This window comes from Acartia tonsa, chromosome 4, assembly GCF_053477335.1.
Source record: "Acartia tonsa isolate MP-2025a chromosome 4, ASM5347733v1, whole genome shotgun sequence".
In the NCBI taxonomy this organism is placed as follows: Eukaryota; Metazoa; Arthropoda; class Copepoda; order Calanoida; family Acartiidae; genus Acartia; species Acartia tonsa.
Window position 1 is genome coordinate 58089264 of NC_137263.1, and position 11840 is coordinate 58101103.

Consider the following 11840-nt stretch of genomic DNA (forward strand, 5'->3'; position numbering starts at 1 on the left):
TTGATGAAATATTCTATTTTCAAAAAACCCAATTGAGAGTCAGCACAAGGTCATTGGGATGGGTGGATACAGTTATGTAACCCCTTCCCCCTCTAGTGTTTCACATTAATATTATGATTATATAAAGCTCCTAAGGGAAGGACCAATATTATAATATTGAGGGGGGGGGGGGGATGAAGGGTGTCCTTTGGATTATTAAGTTATTCTTCAGCAAATTAAATTGCTCTCAATGTTTGTTTTAGCGAGATAACATTATAACACTAAAAATTTAAATACTAGAAATTCACAAATGTTTAAAAACAAATTTATTGGCAAAGCTACTCTAAATTAGTGATCAGTTTTTTCCCTTCTTTATGTCTACTATGCCAGTATCAATGATCTCTAAAAGTTCTTAATCTCTCACTATTTCCTTCTCTTACCTTTTTTTCTCTCTTTCTCTCTCTCTCTCTCTCTCAATCTCTAAGGCGAAGCTTTTCTATAAATAGGGTTGGTCCGAACTTCCAGAACTGCTTATTTTGTTAATTCTAAATAAGTAAATTTTGTCCTAATTTCAAACTTTGCATGTTATGTTCATGTAGTAGTTTGGTAAAAAAGCGTAGCAACTCATTACCAGAATTACCGTGTCTGTACGTCATATTTAAACATGTTGTTTTTAACTTTTTTAACAACAAATTTGTTCAAGGTTAACTTAGCACTAGGGAAGTGAAATGAGGGCCAAATGACTTAAATTTTAAATGGTACTCTCCCCTAAAATAGATATAATTCTTCCCTTGACCTATGTGAAGCTTCACTGCTAAGGAAACCATATCGGTTCACCTGTTAGTGAGATCTTTTGCTACAAACACGCAAACACAGAGACCCACACACACACACACACACACAGACCCACAGAGACCCACAGACACACACACACACACACAGACCCACAGAGACCCACACACACAAATCTTGTTACTTTTCTTTTTGTTTTGTGTTTGTAAACTTTTCAGCGGCTGGATGCATAAGTTCAACGAGATACAGAGGGAAAAAAATAGCCTAAAACTATCAAACTAAAGATCAAAAATGGCCCAAAACTGACTTGGAAACGGTGTCAAGCTTTATAAAATTTGAAAAGTTGATGGGTTCAATATCTAAAAAATTTTAATTATTAGATAAGCTAAAATATGAATGTATTTTTTTTACATATAAGAAATGCTTTTGCTAATAACAGGTACAACAAATTGGACATCTAAAGAGTTGGTTGTCTATTAATGGTTGATTACTTTATAAGATGGCCCTACCATAGGTCATTTGGAGACAAACGCCTGCAAATAAATCCTTTTAAACCTCACATACTGTAAGGATCTGAAGCACCAATTGTTCCTCAATGTTATGGAAAATATGTCTAGGGTAGGTTTTTGGCTATTTTAATAAAATAGGCGTGAAGATATAGGCTAGGGCATAGAGTAATAGATTTAAAAGTTAGCTGTAAATAGTTTTTAGTAAAAAGCTTTTTTATTTGGTAAGATTATTGTGTCTCATTTACCATCTACTTATTAATATATTTACCCCACATTAGTAATAGTTATTCATTGCATTGTATTATAGACAGGTCTCTGCAGATAGAAATATGAAAAATGATAAAATCAAGTTTTGTTGGCCCCGCTAGGCCGAAGGACCAGGCTACTTAAATTGGTATTGATTTGTGATTTTTTTATTCCAATACTCGCAGAAAATTGTCTATGATACATTACAATACATTATTTAATTATTTATTCTAATCCAGCGGATGTTAATCGGTTTAGAAGCCATACTGAAAAAATATTTGTTATCTATAATACAAAGTAGAACAATGTCTGTCTGTTGGTTTGTCTGTGTGTCTGTTTGTTTGTTTGTTTGTAGCAAAGGATCTTGCTAACCGCTGAACCGATCGGGTTCTCCTTTACAGGGTAGCTTCTCATAGGTCCCGGGAAGGTTTATAACTATTTTCTTGGGAGGTGGGACACCCCCAACCCCCCCAAAAAATAAAAATACCCCCCTAAAAAAATTTTTTTTTTAGATTTATTTTAAATTTATTTATAAATTACGAAAAATTGGTTTGATCATACCTCTTGGGGCAAAGCCCCTAGAGGCTAGGGCTGAAACCGCTTGTCTTTAATAAAACAGAAATCAATTTTGTGGGGGGCAAATCCGCATGTTTCTATGCATTTTACTATTATATTTTATAACAATCATGCTTGTCCTTCATGAGAAAGATAAAATATTTCATGGGACATAATATCAAAACAAGGATAACAACATCCATAGGTACCAAAGCAAAAGTTAAAGCTATTTTCTTATAAAATAATTATTTTGCTGATTACTAGGACAAAATATTCAAATTTTAAATTTAATTTTGTGTGGACTTCTAAATGCTTAATAATGAATGTACTTAATCATATTGAATGTTAGTTTGTTGTCTGTTTTAGTTGATAAGCTTTGCTTTTTTATACTTTGTTTAACTTTAAGTAATGGATTTATTATTTTTTGGATCTTACACCAAATTTTCATGTTCTATAATTAAGTGAACTCTGCAGTGAGCTAAAATAACGATCTTACCCATCCCCCTCCTTTACCAAATCCCCTCTTCCTACTTGATAAACTGCCATACTAATAAATGCAAGGGGATACTGCAACCTGAATTGAAGCCAATTTTTCTCCTGTCATAATATCCACGTATATTCTAAATCCTTTCTTTAAGTAATGCATTCTTTTTAAAATCATACCTGGTTTTGAGTTTGTAAAATTGATATATCACAATACAAGTTTTACCTAACCCCAAAATATGACACCAACACAATATTAGTCTTTAGACCCAACTATAGATATGTTGTTGTGCCTAATGGTGTTTTTACAATGTCACTCCACGCTGAATTTTGATTTATTGTCATTTTAATAGTCCCTCCTCCCCAAAAATGATTTTTTAATCATTAAGAAAAAATTGACGGGGTATATGTTTCTCCAGTTGATTGCACAATTACCCCCCCCCCCCTTTACTCTCCACCATCTTTCAGGGCGAACACACACTCAAACAGTCAACATTACATTTACAGAATAGGATTGTTGTATAAAACCTAGATTAATTGATTTTTTAGCCAAAAGTTTGATTAGTAGGCTTCCTCAATCACCGGCTTGGTACTTTTATTGAATCTTGATAAATGATTTCAAACTAGCAGTGTTCAAACTTTTAAACCAATTGTTTTAATAAGCATAAGAGGTACTCTAATTAAAATAGATACACATAAATTGATCGTCTATTAAGATGTAAAAATCTGTATCTATGTTATATAGAATAATCAAAACAACACTTCTTTTTTACGGTTTTGTTGAACATATTTATAATAAATGCTTATCACACTGTTATTAGTCTTTATCATTTTGTCATACAGAAAGGCCACGCATTATAGTTGCAAGGTATATATATCTTTTTATTTAGATATAATTATATTTTTTAAAATCTCTAGGGAACAAGGGATGGAATAATAGATATAAAAAAATGTAGCTACACCCGATCAACTGTAGAATTCTAACTTGGGTAGCCCTTATTGTGACTTGCAGAATAATTTATTTATGTATAATGGCACCCACCAAGAAAATGATGTTTTTTGTTCTTTTCAGGCAAGGTTGGCCTTGTTGACATAGGACACACACATAGGACACACACATAGAAGACACCAACAACAGGTATACAGTTTTTTTTATCTAAATTAGGAATTAAAGGGGAGTGTAGGTAATCAAGGATGCAACATTCATAACATCTCTTAGGTAGCTTATAAATAATGGGAATAAAAAGGACCTACAGAATAATTATCCTGTTATTATCATCTCCCTCCCTGATATTCATATAACTATAAAGATTATCTTTTCATTTATGTAAAATTATATTTTTCAAATCTTCAGAGAAAAAGGGATAGAATAGAAGATGAAAAATAGATTTACCCCCAATCAATTCTTTCTTAAGGGATAAAGAAGGACCTGTAGAATCATTCAATTGTTATTGTCATCTCCCTCCCTGATATTCATATAACTAAGAATTTTATGTATAATGGCAACATAATTTTTCTTTTCTGTTCTGAAAAATTTGCCATTCCTGTGGACTATAGGCCACCCATCTAGAGGATACAGCCAGCTTTTAAAATTCAGCATTAAATGGGGGAATAGATAAACAAGGATGCGATATCTATAAAATCGGAGATCAAGATGCTGTCGTATCTTCACAATCATTATTGAAACAATGATGCACATGAAAAGTGTTCAAAAAGCTTAAATTGAAATTAAATGAAAGTAATAAAAGATTTGCTTGTTACACTTTGTAAATTGTACCTAAATATTCATTTATGTATAATGGCACTCCAATGTAATGTTTTTTTTATTTTCAGGAAAGGTTGACAAATTTGTCACACACAAACATAGAAGATACACCAACAAAAGGTATAAGAGTCTTTAAAAGCAAAGCTTTTCTACAATTACGGTTGTCCATATGTCCGTTCAAATGATGATTCCTGTAAGGTACGATTAAGTACCTCTATAATTGTAACCAGAAGGTTTTTTTTTAAAACAAAGATTCCTAGGACATAAAGAATAATATTTTGAATAAGCATATCTAAGTAAGTATAGCAAGGATAAACATACATAAAAGCAAATATCTAAAAATCAAATGACATTATACCTTATCCTAAGAATCATCATTCAAACAAACTATAAAATATAAACATGAAAGTAAGATAAAATTTTAAGTTTCTGTTAATGATGCTACTCCTTTTGAATTGTATCTAATCATTATAGGAATCACTATTCAAAGTTGGAAATCAATCAGGGACAAGGGAAGGCTATTCTGGCAAACAATGCTTTAGAGCTGATTTCATAGATTTCCAGTTAAAACTAGATGATGAGATTATGCAACTTTTGGCAGAATTTGATAAGAATCTCAAGCATTATTTTATTAGTTTTTGCTCACTTTACTACAAGCCATGCAAAAATGATAGTCAGAGATTAGTCCCATGTTCAGTTTTGAGATGAACGAGTTGAATAATGCTTTTTACATATTTTATATATTTTATCTAAATCATAGACTACTCGTAAATTATATGTTTAATAGTGAATAAAATTTATTGAAAATCCCAAAGAGTGGATAGCTGTAATATTTTCAAAATTATTTAAGATTGTTTAGATATTTATCTCATCTAAAAATTTTACATAAAAAAAGTTTTTACGACACCTATCAATAAAATTCTGAACTACATAACTATTCTTTTCTAAATCCTAAATTTTATAATATATGTTGTGGTTTAATTTGGTATTTCTTGACAACTTCTTGCCTCTAATTGTGAAACAAGTAAGAGGGAAGTGGCGAAATGGGTAATGTAAATTAGAAGCTTCCCTGAAATCATGATTTATTATGTACTGCAATACTAAAAACAACTAATCTTCTCCGAATATTAACATTTACAAACTTTTTACAGAATTTAAAATATGGGTAATTTCCCCCATAGTGCCTTGTAGAGCACAGAATCTCCACTTTCCCGACCATTAATTTAAAACAAATTGTAAACGACCAAAGGGGAGGAAGTCTTGGTATAGCATTAAAGAAACCTAAAGATATAATTTAAATAAGGAGGGGGATCAGTGCTTGATAAGCAACTTTGTGGTAAGGCACCAATATATGTTTTAAAATTAAGTTGATCGTCAAATAGAATTTAGTTCTTTATGTTTCTAGGTCATTTATTTTTTAAAAGCGAAGCTTTTCTGTAATTAGGGTCGGTCCGTAAGCCCGTCCGTACGTCCATCCGTTACAGTTAGCTTTTTTCGTTAATCTAAAAAGGTTAGGATTGTCCTTTCGATTTAAAATTTCACATGCTAATTCCTATAGCAGTTAGGTACAAATTGATAAGCGCAGCAACTCTATAATCATTACTAGAAAGTCCGTACGTCTATTTAAAACAAGCTGATTTTTTACTTTTTTTACAACAAATTTTTATATGTTCAAATTATCCTAGTCATCTGATTTTTTTAATACTGATTCCTATTACAACAAGGTATAGTGTTATAAGCGAAGCTTCTCTATAACTAGTCTTAAAAACGTTAGTATGTCCTTAAACAGACACATGTATTTAATAAGTTTTGCAACAAATTTACTTACAATTTTGCATAGACATATGTTCAGTTTATTCAGTTCTGTCACTCTATAAGTGTTAATGTTCGATTTCCTTCCAATTCAGAGCTTCGCTTTTATAGATGTTGTCATCCTTGTTTTAATAAGTAATGAGCAAAGGATTTTATTTTTGAGCTTTAAAGTAAGATGTTTTAAGTTATTGAATCAATTTGAAACTTTTACTTTAACTTGCTCTAAAGGGTTAATTAGGAAGTGTTTGAAAATGAGCCGAAGTAAAAATTTGTCAAAATATTTTGTTTTTCGTCTTTAAACAGTTACAAATTTTATGGGTAGGAAAAATATTTAAAGATTTTATTTTTAGGAAGTATTTAAAAATGTTTTTTTAATCTTCCTACTGTGTTATTTTTTTTTTAAATCGGTCTGCTAATAACATTAATAATCAGGGTTCGGCAGCCGCGCCTCAGCCTCACTTTTAAACCTGCTTGTGAGCAGAAAAAGAAATTTCAGAAAGAAGGATTGTCTGCTAAAGAGCAGTTTTATACATCCAGCAGAATATTATAGTAATAAAATGACAATATCACTGAGGCTTACACGCGGCTGACGTGCGGCTGCCGATCCCTTTTTATAATCTACTTACTTTTGATGAGGTTTAGTGAATTTAGATTAGCGAATTTATACTCTTACATAATTACAACAAGCCCCTTTCAATAATAGTTGAATCATCGATAATATTACACACTCATAAAGGTTTCGTGATTAGATTGCAAGATTTTAATAGACTTTTTGGTCAGAGAAACCTTCCCTTGTCCCTGGAAATCAATAGGATGATTCTTAAATGACTAAATTAAGAGATGTATGGGACAGACAGGCGAACTGTTCCTTATTGCAGAAAAAAACATTGCTTTTAAAAATAATTTAGTTGAAAACTAAATTTTATTATTATTATTTCTAATATATATTTATTTAAGTGATTGGCAGCTACCAATCAGCTACCAGAGAGGATTTCACCACACCTCTCCCAAGAGAAGAATTTAAAAACACCATACCCCCCCCCCCTCCTCCCTGCCGTTCCTGCTCCTCACACCACCATCCAAAATAATTTAATTATTGTGATTTTAAATATTTGTAATATTTGATAAATATTAATTGTTGATACCTCGTTGTAATTGTAGCTCTGTTACTCTACTATGTGTAGATTGGTCTGTCTGTTCGTTTGTGTGTCTATGATGTTTTTTTCTACATTTTTGAGGATTGGTAATATCTAATGAAGACAAATGTTTTTTTTTATAATATAGATATTTTTTGGGGGGGTGGGAGGAGGTTACAAATATCGCACGAAAATTTTAGTCCTGAGGTAATGTTGAAATGGGGGAATATCCCCACGAAACGTTTTTTTAGGGGGGGGGGGATGATTAGCCCCACATTTTGTTAAATAAATTCATCTGACTTGTTAAAATTAAGGGCTATAGACAATTTTTTTGTCGGGTTTTAAAAGAATTTCTAAAGATGATATTGGCATAGAGGGATGGGTTTAATTATAATGTATAATGTTAAAACATTTTTGGGAGGTATACCCCCTCCTCTCATTTGATGTCCTTGCACAAACTGAAGCATATTATTTGGATAATAAACTTTAAATCTCATAATTTATTATATTTTTTGCATTTTTAAATGCGTAGCATACAGAAAGAGAGGGGACAATGGGTTGTTTATTACACTAGACCCCAAATTTTATAATTCGTTGGCTGACCAACTTTAGGGACTTATTTAATTTTTATTGGTTGAATCATTGAGTTGAATGTTTAAACGTTTCAACCACTTGTATTAATCAACAGAGGGGTTAATTTTATGTATCATTATTGGGGATGTACATCAATTTATCGGCTATTGTCTTAACCCTTTAGATCCCTGGTAGTATATCTATATAAGTGTGAATGTCCCTCACTGACTCACTCAATTATATTTGCCCTTAGGGTCAGAGAGAGAGAGGTGACAATTGGTTGTCTGTTATACTAGTACCTAAAGTTTTATAATAAATTCTTACTCGTTGGCTTAACAACTTTGGGGAATTTAGTCCATTTTGATTGTTTGATTCATTGAGTTCAATGTTCAAAAGTTTCAACCACTAATTTTAATCTGTTAAAGGGGTAATTTTGTGTATCATCATTGGGGATGTACATCAATTTATCAGCCATTACCCTTTAGATCCCTACATTTGGGTGCTATAAGAGTATATTCTATTAGCAGGGAGGGAGAGGATAATGGACTGTAAATAACAATTTCACATGCTCTCCCATTTGTTTGCTCTAACACTTTGGATACTTTATTCACCATTGATTGGTTCAAAATTTAACGTCCATTGTGTAGTTATTCCTTAGCTACAATATAACTAACTAGCGGATACGCCCCTAGAGGCTTCTAGGAGCACTTGAGGAGGAGAGAGTCGAATTTGATAACCCAATTTATCATTTTAGATTTTTGATTTAAGTTAAAAAAATTAAAGTTTTTTATTTTGGGGAGGGGGTGGTACCCTCCCCCAAAATAGATTCTAAACCTTCCCGGAACCTATGAGAAGCTACCCTGTTAAGGAGAACCCGATCGGTTAAGTGGTTAGCGAGTTCATTCGGTACAAACAAACAGACAGACAAACAAACACACATCCTGTTACTTTATTATAAGGATTTGCGTTGGTCGTGGCAAATAAAAGCATTTCTGTCTATCTCTCTCTTTCGTTCAATTTGTCTAACTCTCTTTCTATATTTATCAATTTAATTGATTATCCATTTTTCTATCAAACTTATTATTGTATATTTTTTTCTATTCTCTTATTTTTTCTCCAGCTGTGACCAGTATCTGAAATAATTCGTGATTTTTGGGGGCATCACTTTGTAGTAAAGATATTATTTTAGATTTGTTGGCTAAACCTTATTCCTGTTATTTTATCTCACTTTCTGTCTTATTGTCATTATTCTTCTTTATATTTATTTCTGTCTCTCCCCTGTCAAAACTATATCAGCATTATATCGACATATCTTTTCAAAAGTTTATGTCTACTATATGACTGTATTAAAAAGTGGTTGCGGCTGACATAATTACCCAGTGGTAAAAGTATTAGACAATCGTCGATAATTTGATACACATCACCAATGATGATACACAAAATTTCCCCTTCTGTAGAATTTGTAATTGAATTGTTTAGACACTCAAATCAAAATCCAATAAAAATCCTCATAGTTGTTAAGTCCACAAATAAAAATAATATAAAACTTTTCGGACTAATGTAATAAACAGCCCATTGTCTCTGTTATAAGTTATATTAACTTATTATGTCAACAGAATATGCTAGCAGACAAAAAAGGTCATTGAAAAAAGGGAGGGAAGTAGTTATCTGTACATACACCTATACTATAGATTTGTTATCTCAACTTATCCACCCCCCCTCCTCATACCCTCTTTAAAGTGTTCCTAGAGGCCTATATGGGCGAAGCCACTAGGTAAATTTGTCGTCAATTTAGCTTGCTAATATGGACCTCATTTATTGGTCAGTTCGTTTTTTTCTAGAAGGAGGAGAAGGTATGGGGTAAAGGGGTTGATGGTGGGTAATATTATTTTAGCCAGCTGCAAGATGAGCATTTCTTTATCAGAGTATATGAAAATCTGGTGCGACATCCATATAATAAAATATCAATTAATGTTTAGAACATTTCTAGTTATCTTTACATAACCTGGCTTATTCATTTTTAACTACGTTTTATAATTAATTAATATTATTTATTACAAATAATTGGTCACGTTAAAGTTCAAGTTTTATATATGCAGCATATTGGACTTTTTTACACAAATAATTTATTGATGATGGGTAAATTCAGAGTCCGTTTTTGTACAGTTTCATTAAAATATACAAAACACAGAGATTTTGACATTAGAATATTAATTGAACTTTTAGAATGTATGCCCAGTAAAGTCTTGTAAACTGCTAGGTCGATCAATCCACGCTGTTTAGGGAATTGTGGGTATGGTCATAAGCAGGTTTTAGGCTATTTGGTGTGTGATTCAGAGATGAAGGTTACGTTGAAGACTGTATAAAAGTAATAGGGTGACTATTTGTTTGTTTAAATTGAAAACTTCGATTTTGTTATGGCTCTGTTTTAGATTAAAGCTTCTTACTGATCCTAGGATGGTTTTTAACTATTTTTGGGGATGACACCTTAAATTTCATGACAGTAATATAAGAAAATTACCCCCCCCCCCCCTCCAAAGAAAAAATCTACTTGAAAGCAAGGAAATAAATCTCAACATTAGAGTAAAATATTAGAGAGAGAAAGGGTTAAATAACTGTATAATAACTCTCAATTGGGTCTTTGAAAATCAACCAAGCGTAACGGGAATATCAACACAGCCAAGAAGCAGAAAACAAATTGCTAGCAGACGAAAAAAGTCATCGAAAAAGGGGAGGAGGAAGTAGTTATCTGTATTTACATCTGTACTATCTCAACTTACCCACCCCCTTCCACATAACTTTTTTTAATGTTCCTAGAGGCCTATACGGGCGAAGCCTCTACTGTTGAGGATAAAACAAAACATTGATGAAAATATGCATCCGGCAAAAAAACGTAAACTATGTTACAAAACACGAAGAAAAGAAAAATTGTACATTAAATATGCAGGGAAGGTCATTTGATATCAAAACAAGGATGTCAACATCCATAAAAGCGAATCTTTAAAATCAGAAGAAAAATTTAAAAATAGCTCTTGTAGAGTGTTTAAACTTAATAAAAACATAAATTTGTTGCATAATTGCAGGATACAGAAAAAGGATGTATTTACATTTTTAGGATTTTATTATCAAGATGCATCGTTTAAAAAATTGTACCTTATAAACCTAGGAATAATTATTCCAAAAATAAAAAAAAAAATTCCAAAAATCAAAAAAAAATTGATGCACATCCCCAATGTTAATACACAAAATTACTTATTCTGTAGATAACTATTAGTGGTTGAAATGTATAGACACTTAACTTAATAAACCAACCAATCATAAGTCCCCAAAGTCTCTCTGTCAATAGGCACTTAAAAAGAATACGCCGCCCCACTTTTGGGGGATGTTATCATCCTTGTTTAAAAATAAAGCTTCTCCCTCCAGCTTCCATAATTGATTGTTGATTTGGTAGAATAGTCCTATTGAATCTAACATATTTGTAAAATTACCACTTACTAACAATCTGAAAAAAACGTGGCAACTACACAAAAATCCTTATTAGAATGCCAAAATATTTATTGTAAAAATAATTGGGTTTTTTTTTCAGTCCGAATTTGGTACAAAATGTTATTTGTAACATGAGTTTTTTATAGTTTCTAATAAATGTAAATGATTGTTTGTTTCATTGTATTGTTTGATATATTTGACTTCGCTTCTTTGGTTGCTTTTATTCTTAATTTTACTGAAATTATACATAAGATAGAAAAATGTGAAGCCTAAAATCTCTCGATTTTCTGTTATCTCTTTTCTCTATATATCACTCTTTCTCTCTCTCTCTCTCTCTCTCTCTCTCTCTCTCTCTCTCTCTCTCTCTCTCTCTCTCTCATTCTCTCTCTCTCACACAAACACACTCTCTCTCTCTCTCTATCTGGCGCTTATTAGCTCCCCTTCTCTCTATAGCGCTCTCTAGCTCTCCTTCGCCGATACTACAGGTGTTTCAAGAGAAATGTC

The 11840-nt window shown here is 32.0% G+C and overlaps 1 long non-coding RNA gene across 1 annotated transcript; it reads left to right on the forward strand.

Moving 5' to 3' along the window:
* The first annotated feature begins 4320 nt into the window (after positions 1-4320).
* Positions 4321-7296, forward strand: LOC145318403 (uncharacterized). Its single transcript, XR_013879323.1, has 2 exons — positions 4321-4449; positions 7099-7296. It is a non-coding gene; the product is annotated as an uncharacterized LOC145318403 (long non-coding RNA).
* The last annotated feature ends 4544 nt before the right edge of the window (positions 7297-11840 follow it).